Source organism: Myotis lucifugus, unplaced genomic scaffold (assembly GCF_000147115.1).
Source record: "Myotis lucifugus unplaced genomic scaffold, Myoluc2.0 scaffold_14, whole genome shotgun sequence".
NCBI lineage: Eukaryota > Metazoa > Chordata > Mammalia > Chiroptera > Vespertilionidae > Myotis > Myotis lucifugus.
In genome coordinates, this window is record NW_005871062.1 from 1,288,547 (window position 1) to 1,306,884 (window position 18,338).

Here is an 18,338-nt window from a genome sequence, read left to right on the forward strand (position 1 = left end):
TGGTTATTTAAAGTATATAATAACATTTGCTTTGGGTGACCCTGAATGACACCAGAAAGAGATAATTAATTGTATCAGTCAGTATAGTCTAGGACTCTAGGTTATGCCTTGGTAAGAAGTTATTGCTAAATATCAGAGATGTAACACAACCAAAATTTCTTTCTTTCTTACGTTATACATCAAAAGGCTTGCTATGACCCTGATTCACCTATGTTCACTCCATGACCCAGGCTGATTATAAAGCCTTTGTCTTCGACATTGCTGGTCTGTGAAAGAAGGAAAAGAGATAAGGCACACCATATCCTGGGTGTGAGAGCTTTTCAGCCATAGTTAATCATGTGACCATGCCTGTCATCAGTAGGGGAGGAAGGTATAATCCTCCTGCAGAGAGGAGCAGTGCAGGATGGGGACCGTGAAGTGTTGGGCCACTAGCAGTAAGATCTGTTGTACCACTTATCCTTAAAAGCAACTGAAAACAAAGTTCAATGATAGGCCTTTAGGACCTTCTATATGGAAATATTTTCTCAGCATCTTAGGTCACTGTAAACAGATTAATCAATCAAATATGAGCTCCAACTGTTAATCTGTAGTTCAGCTGCTTCTCACATGGGCAACTCTATGCAGTGTGCTCCAGGTCAGCAGCAGCAGTGAAACACAGATTTAATGATGAAGAAAGGTTACCAAACAACACTGGGGAGGCCAGCAAGTCTGTTATTCAGGGACTGTCATACCTGCTGTACGAATTTCACAAGGTCTTAGTGGGAACTGAGCATGATGGCATGTGTGACAAAACTTTGCTTTATATAAATGTGAGATATGATTGTGTCACTGCCACTAGGCTTGGAGCTCCTTAGGAGTAGGGAGTAGAATTTATTCATTTTTGAATTTCCAATGCTTAGTCTGTGGTAGCATCTGGTAGAATCTGAATCAATATTGAGGGAATGGATAATTGAATGAGGACACATATAAGGAAATTTACTTAAGAAAAGGAAGTTCAAATCTATATTTGAAAATGATGGTTAAACTCTTCTTATGAAGTCAACAAATTTTGATTGACAAAAGTGGTCAAGAAAGAAAAATTATGAATCAATACCTTTCGTGAAAATAAATGTAATAGCTCTACACAAGGAGTTTCACTTACAGTAATGGAAGAGCTTGTATTGGACCAATCCTCCTGAAGGCAACAACTATAAACTCTGAAGAAAATGTTTTTAAAAAGATGAAGGCACTTAGGAGCTGACAAAAACTGGAGGGGGGTTGACATTTAGAGGAAAGGAATGACACAGGGTGAGCCTTTTTAAAGTGATTTTCTACTACACAAAGATAGGAAGAGTATTGGAGAAGAAATAAATAAAGGTAAAATAAAATCTTTAATTTTTCTTATTCTTAATTGATATAAAATATACCTGTTGGTTTAAGTAATAATAGTAATGATTTATTGGGTGAATACAGCTTATAGGTAAGCAAAATGAATGCCAGCAATGTATAAGAGATGGGAGGGAAGAACTGAGAATACTCTATTATAAGATACCTACACTACAAGTAAAGTGGTATGGTGTTATTTAAAGACATACTTAGATTAGTGTAAAAATACATTTTACAAATTCAAAGGCAACCACTAAAATTTTAATAAAGAAGTATATTGTATATGCTAAGAAAGGAGATAAATTGAAATCATATAAAATGCTTATTTACAACAAGAAAAGGGAGCTTAAAAATGAAACAAAGAGCAAATATAATGAACAGAAAATAATTATAAATATGATAGATGTTAATCCAACTATATCAACAATTGCTTCAAATGTGATGATCTAAATATACAAATTAAAAGACCAATTGACAGATTGTCAAACTATGAAGAAACCCACTTTAAATATAAAGACTCATGTTAAGCACAAAGGTATGGAAAAAGATATGTCATGCTAACACTAAACAAAAGAAAGTGGAATGACTTTATTAATTTTAAAAAAAAACACTTCAGGATACAGGAAACTTTCAGTGATAAAGAGGCACATCACATACTTTTTAAGGGATCAGCTCTCTGAGAAGACATAACAATCTTAAATTTATATGTATCTGATAACAGAACATCAAAATATGTGAGTGAAAAACTAATATTAAGAAGAAATAGACAAACTCCATAATATAGTTAGAGACTTCAACACAACTCTTTCAAGAATTAATAAATCAAGCAGACAGAAAATCAGTAAGGATGTAGTTGACCTGAATGGCATTATCAATCAACTTGATCTTATTGACATTTCTAAAACACTCCACCCCAAAGCAGCAGAATATACATTTTTCCCAAGTTTACATGGAACATTGATGAAGAAAGACCACATCCTGGGCCATAAAACACACCTTAACAAACTTAAGAGTATAGAAATCATATATAGTGTATTCTCATACCACAATCGAATTAAACTAAAGATCAATACCAGAAAGATAGTTGAAAAAATATCTAAATATTTAGAGATTAAACAATATAATCCTGTATAGCACATGGGTCAACAAAGTCCACAGAGAAATATTTTTAGCTAAAAGAAAATTACAATACAATTTATCAAAATTTGTGGGATGCAGTGAAAGCAGTCCTTACAGAGAAATTTATAGCATTGAATGTATATATTAGAAAAGAAGAAAGATTTAAAATCAATAATGTAAGTTTCTATTTTAGGAAACCAGAGAAAGAAGAGCAATTTAAGCCTAAAACAAGTAGAAAAAAAAGAAATAATAAAAATTAGAGCAGAAATCAGTAAAATTGAAAACAAAATTAATATAGAAAGTCAATGAAATCTTTTTTAAAAAGGATCAATAAAATTGATAAATCTCTAGGACAACTAACCAAGAGAAAAAGAGAAAAGTCACAAATCACCGATATTAGAAATAAAAAGAGGCTCATCTACTGATCCCATGGACATTAAAGAATAATAAAGGAATACTATGAACAGCTCTATGCCCACAAATTTAATAACTTAGAGGAAATTGACTGATACCTTGAAAGATACAAACTACCAAACTCACACAAGGTAATAGATCATCTGAATAGGCCTTTATCTCTTAAGAAAATTGAATAAAAATCTAATAACCTTCCTAAAAAGTAGGCACCAGGGCCATATAATTGTATTGGTGAATTCCACCAAATATTTAAAGATTAAGTTATATCAATTCTCCATAATATCCTCCAGAAAAACTTAGTCACTAATTGTAACAACTATAAAATATTAATGAAAGATGTTAGTAATAGGGGAAGCTGGGTGTGGTGTATATGGGAACTCTGTACTATCTTTGCAATTTTTCTTAAATAAAAAAACTGTTCTGAAATAAAATAAAAAGTGAAATGCTAAATGAAAAAACGGTCAACCCAGAATTATATGTTCAGTAAAAAAAAAAATTCTTCAGGAATAAAGAAAAATTAAACTTATTTTCAGATAACGGAAAACTAGAATAATTCATCAGCAGCAGACCTTCACTTCAAGCAATATTAAATAAAGTTCTCAGGGCTAAAGGAAAATAGTACCTGATAGAAGATCAGATCTTCAGGAGATATAAAGAGTACCAGAAGTGGTAACTATGTAGGTATATATGTTTAAAACTATATTTTTCCTCTTGGTTTCTTTAAAATACATCTTAAAGTTTCTTTTAAAAATATTTTTATTGATTTTTAGAGAGAGAAGAAGGGAGAGGGGGAGAGAGAGAGAAACATCAATGTGAGAGCAGAACATCAATCATCTCCTGCATGCACCCCCAATGAGGATGGAGCCCGCAACCCAGGCATGTGCCCTGATTGAGAATCAAACCAGCAACCTTTTGGGGCACAGTACAATAGCCAATCAACTGAGCCACACTAGCCAGGGCCATCTTAAAGTTTAAAGCGAAGGTTATAGCATTTGTATAGTGGGGTTTACAGAATATGTAAGTGTAATATTGGTCAGAACAATAACATAAAAGATGGGAGTTAAAACGAGTATGGAGTTTGAAGGTTCATACATTTTGAGTAAAGTGGTATAATATTAGCTCTAAGTAGACTGTGAAAAGCTAAGGATGCATATTGAAATATGTAGAGTAACCACTTAAAAATAATGCAAAGAGTATATAGCTAAAAAGCCAATAAAAATGAAATTCTAGAGATTATTCAACTGTCTCCAAAAAAAGTCAGAAAAGGAAGAATAGAAGATTGAAGATCAGATGACACAAACAGGAATAAAAGAACAAAATACTAGACCTAAATTCAAGCATATCAATAATGACATTGAAAATAAATGAACAAAATATTCCATTAAGAGGCAGAGATTATCAAAAGGATCTTTTTAAAAGACTCAATTATATTATGTCTAGTAGAGACAAGCTTTAAATATAATGGCACTGATAGATTGAATATAAAATGCTAGAAAAAATAACACATATGGAGAGCATGGGAAGTTGGAGTGGTTATATTAATATCAGACAAAATAAACTTTAAGATATAGAGTCTTACCATAAATAAATAAGCACTTTATAATGATAAAAAGGACAATACCACAGGAAAATATAACAATCATAAATATGCATGCATCTCATAACAGAGCTTCAAAATATATGAAGCAAAAATTGATGAATTAAAGGGTAAAATAGATAACTCTAATGAATTATATTAATAATAGGGGAAACTGAGTGTAGGAGATTTTGATAGTGTCTCCCCCCAAATAAATCACTTAGGTATCCTATATAATAAAGAGGTGATATGAAAATTAACCCTCACACCCTCAAAAGATGGCTGCCTATGACCAGGCTGGCAGGGGGGTTAGTGAGGGATGACCAAATGACTGAACAGCAGGCTGTGTGGGGTGACCAGGCCAGCGGGGGGGGGGGGGGGGGGGAGGGGCAATTTGGGGCAACCCGGCCCAACAGGGGAGGCAGTTGGGGGGCAACCCGGCCCACAAAAGGGGGAAGTTGGGAGCAATCAGGCCAGCAGGGGGAGCAGTAAGAGGTGACCAGGCCAGCAGGGGGCGGGGGCAGTTGGGGGCAACCAGGCTGGTGGGGGGGGGGGTGCAGTTGGGGGAGACCAGGCTGGTTGGGGGGAAGTTAGGGGCGACCAGGCCGGGGGGGGGGCAGTTAGGGGCAGGCAGGCAGGCAGGCAGGTGAGCGATTAGGAGCCAGTGGTCCAGGATTGTGAGAGGGATGTCGGACTGCTGGTTTAGGCCCGATCCCCGGGGTCGGGCCTAAACCGGCAGTCGGACATCCCCTGATGGGTCCCAGATTGGAAAGGGTGCAGGCTGGGCTGAGGAGACCCACCCTCCCCATGCAGGAGATTTTGTGCACCGGGCCTCTAGTTTATATAAAAAGCATGTCTAAGACCAATACACTGAAAATTAAAATTGATGAGAGAAACTAAGGATTTAAATAAATGGAGAGATATATCTTGTTTAAGAATTGGAAGACTCATTGTTAAGATGGCAATTCTCCTCCAAATGATTTACAGATTTCTCACTATCTCAATGAAAATTCTAGTGGATTTTTTTAAAAGCACAAATTGGCAAGCTGATTCTAGAATTTATTTGGAAATACAAAGGATATTAAAAAACCAAATCAATTTTTTAAAGAAAAAAATGGAGGACTTTTTGCACTATCCAATTTTAAAACTAACTATAAATCTATAGTAATGTGTCATATCAGTGAAAAGATAGACATGGAAATCAAGGGGGGAAAATAGAGAATTCAGAAATAGAATCACACATACACGACCACTTGATATTCTACAAAGGAGCCAAGGTAGTTCATTGGGGAAAGAAAAATGTAGTATTTGATTAAATGGATATCTTTATGGAAAAAAGTGAAATAATTGGATGGATCATAGACCTAAACATAAAACTTCACAATGTTAGATTTCTAGGAGAAAATTTTTGCAAGCTTGGGAGAGGGCAAAGAATTTTTAAAACCAAGAAAGCAAATTTCATGAGAGAAAAAGAAATTTGAAGAATTGGACTTGTTCAAAATTACAGACTTTTGCTCTTTGAAAGACCCATCTACACTAATAAAAGAGAAACATGGAAATTAGCGTACGACTGCTACCCTTCCCATTGGCTAATCAGCATATCCTTATGCAAATTAACTGTCAGCCAAGATGGCGGCCGGCAGCCGTGCACTGAAGCAAACAGGGAGGCTTGCTTGCTCCAGTGATGGCAAACTCCAACATTCCCCGCCTGACTTGCCGGCCTCTCAGCTGCAACTCTAAGCAACTATGTTGCAAATATAGAAGCTAAACAAAACCCCAGAAACCAGCTTTCAGTCAGCCGGGCTTCAGCCAGCCGGACCGCAACATTGTATCAAATACAGAAGGTAAACAAAGGCCAGAAACCTGCTTTCAGCAGCGAGGCCTCAGAGCTAAAGCTGGCCCAGAATAGAAAAAAGAAAAAGAAAAAAAGGAGCAGTTGGGAGCTTTAGTCACCCGCCAGCCTGAAAACGGCCCTCAGACCCTCACCCAGACTGGCCAGGCACCAAAATGGGGACCCCCACCCTGATCCAGGACACCCTTCAGGGCAAACCAGCTGGCCCCCACCCATGCACCAGGCCTCTATTCTATATAGTAAAAGGGTAATATGCCTCCCGGCACTGGGATCAGCGGAGCAGCGAGGCTCCCAGCACCGGGGTCTGTTCGTGACAGGGGAAGGCGCCCAAACCCCCTGATCAGCCCTGCTCTGTGCCTGATAGGGGGGAGTTCCCCAATCCCCTGATCGGCCCTGCTCTGTGGGTGATAGAGGGTGGCGCCCCAACCCCCCTCCACGGGCCTTGCTCTGTGTGTGACAGGGTAGAGCCATAACCTCTCCATCGGCCCTGCCCTGAGTGTGACAGGGTGCAGCGCCCCAACCCCCTGATCCGCCCTGCTCTGTGTGTGACAGGGGGCGGTACCCCAACTCCCCTATCGGCCCTACTCTGTGAGTGACAGGGGGGAGCTCCTCAACCCCCTGATCGGCCCTGCTCTGTGCATGACAGGGGGGAGCTCCCCAACCCCCTGATTGACCCTGCTCTGTGTGTGACAGGGTACAGAGCCCCAACCCCCATGATGGGCCCTGCTCTGTGAGTGACAGGGGGCAGCGCCCCAATCCCCTGATTGGTCCTGCTCTGTGAGTGACAGGGGGCAGCGCCCCAACCCCCTGATCAGCCCTGCTCTGTTCGTGACAGGGGGTGGCGCCGCAACCTCCCCATCGACCCTACCTTGAGTGTGACAGGGGGCGGTGCCCCAACCCCCCAATCGGCCCTACCCTGAGCGTGAGTGAGGGTGGCATCGCAACCTCCCAATCTGCCCTGCTCTGTGCATGACGGAGCGGCGCCCCAACTCCCCAATCGGCCCTGCTCTGAGCCTGACCAGGGGCTGCACTTAGGGATTGGGCGTGCCCTCTGCCACCCGGGAGCAGGCCTAAGTCAGCAGGTCGTTATCTCCCGAGGGGTCCCAGACTGCGAGAGGGCACAGGCCGGGCTGAGGGACCCCCCCCCTCCTCCCCGAGTGCACAAATTTTTGTGCACCCGGGCCTCTAGTTAAGAAAATAATAAGGTATGCCCTAACCGGTTTGGCTCAGTGGATAGAATGTCAGCCTACGTACTGAAGGGTCCTGGGTTCAATTCCCGTCAAGGGCATGTACCCTGGTTGCGGGCATATCCCCAGTAGGGAGTGTGCAGGAGGCAGCTGGTCGATGTTTCTCTCTCATCGATGTTTCTAACTCTCTATCCTTCTCCCTTCCTCTCTGTAAAAAAAAAAAAAAAATCAATAAAATATATTTTTTTTAAAAAAAGAAAAGAAAATAATAAGGTAAGCAACAAAGTGAGAGAACTTTCTTTGTGCAAGTTTACTCCCTATATCTTAAGTATGGTGGCCCGGAGAAGATCTAAGAAGCCATTTTTTGTTACTCTGAGAGATCACAAAGGAGTTTTATGTCTACTGCATATTAAGAATCTGTGAATGCTTGGAACACACCCCTTGACATTCTAAGATTGATAGCAACATGCCTGGTCCCTCTCAGCCCTTCATCCCATCCCTTTTCTTCCCACATCTCTTCCCAGAGGTCTAAGCTCTGTTTGGTGGAGAGGTTGGAGATGGAGGGTTTTGCTATGTGTCTATCTTCTTTCCATGTGACTGGCTCCAGAGCACAATCTCTTTGCCATTGACATGTCAATGGGTGGGCATGGGATGTTGTCCTGACATGGGTCCTGAGGAGAAGGTGCCTGGATATAATCTCTCTTCCTGTGCAGAATAGCTTTGCTATCACTTCCTTAAAGTTGAGACTTCAAACTAACTCTAATTCTTATCTTGGTTTGAAAAGTCCAGATAAAAGCCATGGTCCATTCTCAAGTTGCTGCCACCGAGTAAAAGAAGAAGCAGGTATTCTCCATAGTTTTGATGAGACAGCCGGCAATCTGTGTGCTCTATCTTCTGAAAGTCAACAAATCAAACTCTGAACACTTATCTCCCTGATAATCTTGCATGCCTTTTATCATATAAGCTGAACTCTATTACTATCTTGCTCCATACACATTGCATTTGGTTCCATTGATGTAGGTTTTCAATCATAATTATCTAATCCTCCACCACCTTCAATTATTCTGCTCTTGTTTCAATATATTTCCTTTTGTTGTTATATCTGAGCCTATAATTAAGACAATTAAATGGGAAGAGCTATTTAGGGATATAGCTGTGTGAATATTTTCTTGAGTTGGTAGGGTCACTGTAACTCACAGAGTGGTGAAGAGATAGGGAAATGGGGTGGTGTGAGGGCAACCACAGCTACACTGTCTAGAATCTGTGTGTCACGTGGGGGGAAAACAGACTCTCCCTGGATCCAGTCTCGAATAATGTTTTGTGCCCTAAGGGACTGATTCAGAATAAGACCAAAAGATCAGGGAACTTCCTCTGAAATAATGAGCATTCAAGTCTAAGTGGAAACGACTTCAAGATCCCTAGGCACAGCTGACAGCACTAACTCACACTTGAACTGAGAGAGCAGAGCCTCCATATGTTTAGGGAGTCAATACAATGTGTCTGTGTTTGGGACTTGTCGACCTGCTTAACTGATGCTAAATAATTACTATGGAAATGGATGCTCCTGCCCTCCCCTCATGCATGGGTGTGTTTCCCTGGCAGCTCTGGGAGGGTCTGATGTGGGGGAAGGGAGAGCTCTCCAGTCCTGCTCTGACCCCGGAGGAGCAGCTGGACTTCCTACAGAGAAGGCCCCTTTCTGGCTTCCCGGCAGGAGGGAGGACCGCTCCTTTGAGTTGCCAACTCAGGCACAGATGGAGAAGGGAAGCACAAGAGTGTAAAGTCCACGCTCTGAAATTACATCCAAGCAGAAAATGAAGTGGCTGGGCAGCTGTCCCAGGAGCAAAAGGCCCAGGGGTTGCCATTTGGAGGGGGAAAGAGGAAACATGACAGAAACAATTACTCTTTCTCATGTGGTCAGTAGCTCTTAGGTCTCCGACTCCTGTTGCCTCTGGGACCTCATCTGACCCTCGCATCTGGGCAGAGCACTGATCTGGAGGCCAGCACATGTTCCTCTACCAAAAGCAGGCCGTGGGGCCTAGACTGGGTACACCAGGTTCCAACAAGAGCAAATGAAGAAGCCAAGACAGGATTCCTGCCCTCGAGTAATGCCAGGCTCTGGGTGAAGCCTCCCTCCCATGCTCAGCCATCAGCACCTTTCCTCGCCCCTCCTTTTCCTTCAGGTATATCCTTTAGCATAAGTGACACTGCCTCTAGGAAGCCTTCCCTAACACCACCGCTGCCCCAACAACCTGTATGAGATTTCCTGTTAAATAATCTCAATTTCTCCATCATAATAATTAGCATACCTGTTGTTATTACTTGTTCAATGTATTCCCCACTGGTCTGGAAGCATCAAGAAGGCAAGGAGTGTCTCAAACACTGTGTGTCCATTTCACTAAACACAGTTCCTGGTGCAGAAAATGCACTGGAGGATGATTTGTTGAACCAAATTAATACAAAAGTAAAATGGTGTAATCCTTACCTTTATAGATCAGGAACCAAATGCCCCAAAAAGAGATGAGGATTGCCAAGGCCACCAGCATGCTAATGGACCAGGCTGGGGTGGTACGCCCAGGCCCCAGTCCAGTGCTCTCTCAGCAAGGGAACTACTGCTGTGTGTCTCCTTCAGTCCCTGAGCAGGAAAACCTGGCTTGGAAGGCCAGGGGAAGTGAGAGGAGGCTACTCACTTTGTCCAACTCTCAGTCTTCGCACTCTCTGCCACCTCCTAATTAGTGTGTCCTCCCCTGACACTACCAGTTTCTTAACAAAACCCAGAAGTGTTGAAAGGTTGACACTATCCCATGCCACCACCCCCAGGCCTCAGCCAAAGAGTCACCTGTGAGGCCTGGCTGCTTGCCAATGGGCCGAATGAACCATAGACACTGTTCAAGGTCTTTGGAGAAGGCACAAAACTCAGTGCATATTTATAGCACATTTGGTAATGACTCCTGGTTTTATGTATGATGAATACATACTATAGGATTATTATGGGTAGATTCATTGGAGATGGGATGTAACCAAGTTTTATGAAAAATAATTACCACCATAAAGTTTATATAATTACTTGCACTGGTTTGCCAGGGCTGCTATCCAATTTTATTTATAGGCAATTTTTCTGATATCATTTAAACTATACTCAGCGCATAATTGGCCTGTTTTAATTTATCTCCAGACTGTACTCTGCCGCCTTAGGGAAGGAGCTGAGTGCGCGCGCAGTGTGGTCGCTGGGCGGCAGCTCTGGGTGTGGGATCTGGCTCTCCTGGAAGGAGAACCTTGCATCTGGGGAAGCGAGTGGACATGGTTTGTTACTGTCAGCGTCCTGCCCTGGTTGCCCTTGTCTTGAACAAATGACTGTATTCTTTAGGATGCAGGGTCTAAAGAAGAAATTGATTGTAAAGATTGCAGGGGGAAATAAGGGTAACAGAATGGAAAGGAGATAGGTCTTAGAGTTATGTAGGCCTATGTGTTCATGCTGATTCTGCTGCTCATTACCAGGTGACCTTGACTTACTGGGTCTCAGTTTCATTTCTATAAATAAGAGACATCTAACTTGGAGAATTGTTGAGAAAACTACATGGGGTAAAGCGAACCAGCCCACTCTGAGCCCAGCACCCACAGGCAACAATGCAATGTTATCAGGAGGTGGAGGATGGGGCTGGGGGAGATTAAGTGGCCCAGCCGGATGAGGAACCCCTGGGCAACAGGATGCCTGCCCTCTCACAGACTCTGTGAGGGAGCACCCTTAGCACAGGGTAGCTACATTCTGTCACAGCTGAGAGGGTTGAGGTGAGCACCGGACCCAAGGGCAGCATATCTATAGGCTGAGCAGCTGTGCTATGCAGTCATTTAGCCCAAAAAGTTAGTCCAAATTGGATAGATGGGTGATTAGCTGAGCCAAATGAACTTTGTCTGTATGGTCCATGAGGGGCAAAAGCAAGCAGTCATCTAAGGAGAGATGAGAGAGAGGAGAGGAGAGGAGAGGAGAGGAGAGGAGAGAGAGAGAGAGAGAGAGAGAGAGAGAGAGAGAGAGAGAGACTAGTTAAGGGAAGGGGTGGAACAGGTGGACAGTTTACCCACCCAGCTTCTTAGACTCTGGGTGGCCCTTCAAAGTGCAGAACTCTGTGCCAGGTTCCACAGGGTCAGGTTGTATGGCTGTGCCTGGGTTCACCTGGGATTCTTGCCTCCCTCATTGCTCCTGTGTTCCTACTACAACCCTCATCACTAGAGATGACCTCTGTGGGTCTCTGTTCCTTGCAACAGAAAGCCAATCTAGCACCAAATGTGCCTAGAGCAATGCCTCCACCCCCAAGGACCTTCACCAGAACATCCTGCATGCAGCAAACTGGAGCCAGAGAAGCCCAGTGTCACTTACTCAACTAGTGGCACAGCTGAGGCTGGAAACCAGGGCACATGACCCAGTTTACTGACGAAGGAGCCACATTTGGGTTCTTCCAAAAGCTTACAGGCATGGTTTTATGGGAGGTAACATGTAGGGTGAGTTCAGGATGAGCAAGAGCAATCATCTCTAGTACTACTGCTAGATCCAATTGCCATATTTGCTAAAGTACTTCCTCTCCCTATTCCAATCGCATGCTGTTTGCAGTGTCTCTTTCCTGGTGTTTATGGGGAACACTGACCTCCCGTTCTGTGACAGTTCTCGCCACGGGCCAAGGGGACATTTCATAGCAGTTTGTTAGTTCCTGTATTGCTCTGGGTTTGTGCTGAGAGTGTGTGCATGTGTGTGCTTGTGTGTCTGCATGTGGGCACCCTGTGTCCACACAGAAAATGTAAGGTCGTGGGGTACTGCCTGTCAGGAGCTTCCTCTCTTTACTTTATTGAGTGCTCAGGACTTCAGCTAAGAGTTCAAAAGGTCCACAAGCCTGCTAGGTATCCTCAAGATGACTCTTTCATCCCCTCCAAGGGCAACTGTAAACCCTTACCAGTCTCTGAAAACCCTCTGCTGGCCACTCTCCCTCTCAACAAATGACCGCTACCTTTACTGCTTTAGAGAACGGAGGCCGTTCCACGGAAACATCAAAACTTGCTGCCCACAGGTACAGAATTTTTTTAGAAGAGAAAGGAAACAGTTTTATTATTGAATAAGCATTTTTTAGCTTTGTTGAGGAATAGTTGACAAATAAAATTATAAGATATTTGAAGTGTACAGTCATAGTGATTTCATATATATATACTAGAGGCCCAGCACACGAAATCGTGCGCAGGTTGGGTCCCTAGGCCTACCCTGCGATCAGGGCCATCTTCTGCCTGTTCACCAGTCCCCAGTCCCGCCCCACCGCCAACACTCACCCTGGTTCCCCGGTTCCCATCTGGCAATCTATCGGAGCCTGCGAACTGGGGGGAGGAACCGAGAGGTGGTCAATGCACCTCATAGCGACTGGTTGATCAGTTGTTCTAATTGTTATGCTGTTACAGTCGCTGGCCTTTTATTATATAGGATATGTATATGAGCCACCTCACTTTTTGTATACTAGTATACTAGAGGCCCAGTGCACGGATTCATGCACTGATGGGGTCCCTCAGCACAGCCTCAGGGATCGGGCCAAAACTGGCAGTCCAATGGCACCTGTCACTCCTGCTCATCCCAGCCCTGCTGCACCTGCCACCGCCACCACTTGGTAGGCTCACTGCTGCTCTGCTGTGGCAGCCAGCTGTGAGCCCTGCATCTGGTGCCTGCTGGTCAGCTGAGTGGTGCTTCTGCTGTGGGAGCACGCTGACCATCAGGGGGCAGCTCCCGCATTGAGTGTCTGCCCCCTGGTGGTCAGTGTGTGTCATACCGACTGATCGTTCAGTTGCTTAGGCTTTTATATATATAGATTTATTTTGGTGAGAACATTTAAGTTCTACTCTCTTAACAAATGTCAGGTATACAATACAGTATTATCAACTACTAGAGGCCCGATACACAAAATTTGTGCAAGAGTAGGCCTTCCTTCCCCCAGCTGCCGGCACCACTTCCCTCTGGCACCTGGGACCTAGGCTTCCCTCTGGTACCCAGGACCCAGGACCCGGGCTTCCCTCCAGTTGTTGGCAGGCACCCGGGACCCGGGCTTCCCTCTGGCTGCAGGGCAGGCACTCAGGATCTGGGCTTCCCTTGCAGCCCCAGCTTTGTCCAGAAGGTCATCCAGAAGGACTTCTGGTCTAATTAGCATATTATGATTTTATTATTATAGATAGTCACCTTGTTTTACATTGGACCCTTCTTCATCCAATAGCTGGAAGTTTGTACCCTTTGTAACTTCTCCCTTACTGTCCCCAACCCCCAAGCCTTTGGCAACCACTTTTCTATTCTCTCTTTCTATGAGTTTGACTTTTCTTTAGATTCCACTTAGATGTGATACCACCCAGTATTTGTCTTTCTCTGTCTGGCTTATTTCTACAGCCACAAACATATTTGACTTTACATCTAGTTCTTTCCTTCTTACCACCTGCTTGCATTACAAGAAGATCCAGTGTTCTGGACACTAACCATCACCTCCATTTTTCTTCCTTTCAACAAAAATTCTTAAGGGCCTAAGAGGCCAAGTACTATTTCTGGATTTCCAAGAGACATTAATCTTTGGGAACTGGAGATAAAAACTTGAAATTCCTAGGAATTCTCAGGAATTACCAAAATCAAAAGTTATTTTAAGAAATAAAAATAATTTCCGACATTCTTCATACTCTTTATTCACTATTATGAATAGCTAAACTTTTTATTCAATAAATAAGAAATATTAAGTTTGGCAACCTTTGTAAAATATTTGTTCTTGATGATATTAATAAGGCATTTATATTTTGGTAGTATCTTACAGCAAGTAGTCAAATACTGAAAATTGTCATGAACATCATTGAGTGGTCATTGAAATGTAGCATCTAAATCTCCTAGTAGTGGTATGTACCATTCACAGATTTTGTGTTAATTCATACTATACATGAAAACATTAATATTTATTGTATTTGGGGCAGCAGTGGCTCATCGTTAGCAGCAGAAAGGCCCAGGAACACACATTTATAACAAGGGAACAGCCACCAGCAAGACTGACCAGTGAGACTGTGATCACCTCTCTCTTGCATGTTCCTGTCCTGGTCCCCAGAAATGTCAGCCTTCACCTTCAGCTCCACCTGTCAGTGCTTCCAGGTCTTGCTTTTGACTTGACATCAGTGGATGCCTTCTGCTAATAATGTCTTTATGTTCATTGTTAATCTTTCATTCTCACAGAAGAACTATAATACTTTCCCCATTTTCCCAATTTCTTGGATGACTTTTCTTGGTATTCAGGATTTGGAAAACATAAATTTTCTTGAGAAATGCAGGGGAGGAATTCTTACATGGAAATACTGATCCTGGGCAGGCGGTACTTGTGGTCCATGGTGATAGAGACAATTCATTGTCAGTCAGAAAAAAACATAGGCCCACCTTTATAAAATTTCAGGTTTTTATCCTTTTTAAGATTTTTATTTCCAAGGCTAGTAAAGGTTTGATATCTGGACATACATATGGCCTTTATTTCAGAAATGCAGCCTGGAAAACGACTGGTATCTGTTTGGGTGATCATGGTGGTTGACTCCCCATCAATTGCTTTAGTCATGTGACCAGAGTCCAACAGGAATTGATGGAAGTGTGCTGGGAGTGTTATGAGAGAGATTTTATTGCTTCTAATAAAAGAGATAAGAGAAGAGACAGCTTCTGTCATTTCTCTGGATGTTGTCATTTCTGGGGGTCACACGTGGGACTACCAAAGCCATCCAGCAGGTGGTCTTGGATCCAACCAAAACTGGGGACAGCAGAGTGGAAGAATGAAAAAACCTGGAGTCCGTGATGACTTGATTAAGCTGCTGATTGATCCAGGCCTGGGCTTTGCCTTCCTCTGAACTTCCAGCTATGAGAAATGATACTTGTCCTTATTCTTTAAGCCAATTTGAGTTGGGATCTTCTGTTCTCTGCAGCTGAAAATGTCCTACTCTGTACATACACTGTCAATACACAAGCCATATTCTCAGGCAGGAAAGCATTTATGTTTCAAAAATTATGTGGAAATGTTGATTTATTATCTCTGTTTAGATCATGAAAATAGAAAGTATGCATTTAATATCTATAAGGATATGAATAAACATATCACTTAGCATTCAGGTGCCTGAGGTTACTTTTTAAATAGTTTATTTCATTGTTCTGAGACTCCCTTTCCAGCAAACAAAAGTCTCGACTTTTTTTTTTTACTAGTTACTAGGTCCTAATAAGTATAAAATAAAGTAGAAAATAAATTACAGTGAAATAAACCTTCAGAAGTAAGTGAATAAATGATTCTATTATTCTTAATTGCTTTTATCAGTCCTTTTGAAGTTCTCCTTTGAACAGAACTTTTTCTGTGGATTACTCCAAAAGCTCTATTGAAACTATGGATTATTCCCTAAAAGATAAATTTTATCATTTCTTATAACAAGCAGCTTTAGCAGAGAATATCTTAAGAGGGAGTGGTGTATGTTGGGAGAAAAATTAGGTGAGCAAATGTTTTACTGTTAATCCCATTCCCTGTTGAATACTGGCTAAGAGCACAGCTTTTCTGATCAAGAGAATAGATTCAAATCTTGGCTTTACCATTCACTAGTGTGGCTGAGGATAAGCTACTTTAACAGCTCTGTACCTCCCATTTATCATCTATAAAATAAGGGTAATAATAATATCTACTTCTCATTTAATCTTCTTAATGAAAAGATTAAATAAAATACACATTAAAAAATAGACCTATGAAACGCCCTAACCTTTCAATAGAATGGATAGGATTAAAATCAACTGGTATAAATACAGATGTAACAAGAGAATAAAGACAGAACCTGGCTGGAGAACCTGGCTAGAGAACCTGGCTATGCTGATGATCTGAACTCTGTCTCTGTGTCCTTCATTCTTCGCCAACTCCGTCCTCACCTTTGGGAACCCCTGGACCGCTGTGGCTGGACCCCGGCAGAAATAGGCCAGACGACGGTTTTGAAGTAACTGAGCCTGCAGGCCTCCGAGGCTGTGAGTCAAGGTTGAGAGGCTAGCGGCTGGTTCTCCGGGGCCACCCCCGGCGGGGCCTTTCCTCCTCTCTGCCACTTGAGCTAGACTTGGTTCGTGGCCGGATGGCTCTGTGCGGGCAGGCGGCGGGGGCCGAATCACTGCCCAGCGAGCTGATCGTGCACATCTTCTCCTTCCTGCCGGCGGCCGACCGGCTGCGGGCCTCGGCCTCCTGCTCGCACTGGCGCGAGTGCCTCTTCCACCCGGCCCTCTGGCCCGAGCTCCGCGTCTGCCTCCCGGTCTCCCGGGCGGAGCAGCCTCGGCTCGAGTTCCTCATGCGCAAGTGCGGCTGGTTCGTGCGGGAGCTGCGCGTTGAGTTCGCCTCCGCGGATTACCTGAGCGGAGGCAGCGCGAACCCCGGGACCAGCGGGAAAGAAGTCAAGGCCTTGCAGCTCTCTACCCCTTGGTTGGAAGAGCTGCGCACCTACTTGGAGCTGGTGCTGTGCGTGCTGGTCACCATCCGGAACAACAGGAACCTCCAGAAGTTTAGCCTTTTTGGAGATATAAGCGTTCCACAACAGCAAGGAAATTTGTCAAATACATACCTCAGCAAGGTGGACCCTGATGGCAAAAAAATCAAGCAAATTCAGCAGCTGTTTGAAGAAATACTGAGTAATAGTAGGCGATTGAAATGGCTGTGCTGTGGGTTTATGCTGGAAATAGTAACCCCAACATCACTGCCATCTCTCTCAAACTCTATTGCCAACACCATGGAGCACCTGAGTTTACTGGACAATATTCCTGGTAACAGCACCCTTATCACTACAGTGGAACTAGAGCGATTTGTGAATCTGCGCTCACTTGCCCTGGACTTCTGTGACTTTACAGCTGAGATGGCAAGAGTCTTAAGCGATAGCAACCATGTGCCTTTGCAGCGACTGTCTCTCCTGGTCCACCATGTTTCTGTGATGTACAAGTCTCTGGACAACATGCCAGATGATGAGCATTGGAAAGCCTTGTCACGAAGGAGCCCCAGCCTCCGGGTCTATATTATGGCTTTTGATATTATGAGTGAAGATATGTTAAATATTCTGAAACCCAGTATACCACTAGAGAGGATTCATTTTGACAGCTACATCACTAGTGTTTCGGGAGCTATTGTTGATCTTATATCTAGGCAATATGACAAGTTCCTCACTCATTTTATATTAATGAATGATGTGCTTGCCATGTCTGGTTTTCCAGATCTTAGTGATAACCGAAACGAAGATCCATTGGTGTTGTTAGCGTGGAGATGCACAAAGCTTTCTCTTCTGGCAATTCATGGTTACACAGTGTGGGCACACGACCTCATTGCCATTGCTCGTCTTCGTGGCTCTAATCTAAAAGTACTTGAAGTCACTGAAGAAAGCATTGATTTTGACCCAGGTGAACTGGTCGACCAGGATGTGGATCCAGTGCATAACCTTATTGAGCAGGTATCCCTGGGCATGGGTCAACCTTGGCACGCAGTCATGGACATCGAATCATTCAGTGTCTTCACTAAACCAAATCGTCATTTTTACAGAGAGATGCAAAGCTTTAGCGAAGACATTTAGCTTTTTTTAAAATGTACAGTTCCTGTGGTTACATATGCAAGTAGGGTCCTATTATGTGTTTTTTTCAGTAGTGTGAATTAATCCCTTTGTGCTGTGTTTAATTAGTATTAGCTTCATAGAATTATATATGTATACAGTGGTGCCTTGACTTACGAGTGTCCCGACTAACGAGTTTTTCGAGATATGAGCCGTCTCTCGGCTGATTGTTTGCTTTGAGTTGCGAGCTAAAATTCGG

General features: G+C 43.1%; 1 pseudogene; it reads left to right on the top strand.

Annotated features, from left to right (window-relative positions):
- The first annotated feature begins 221 nt into the window (after window positions 1–221).
- LOC102437962 lies at window positions 222–18,104 on the top strand (annotated as a pseudogene).
- Window positions 18,105–18,338: the final 234 nt, after the last annotated feature.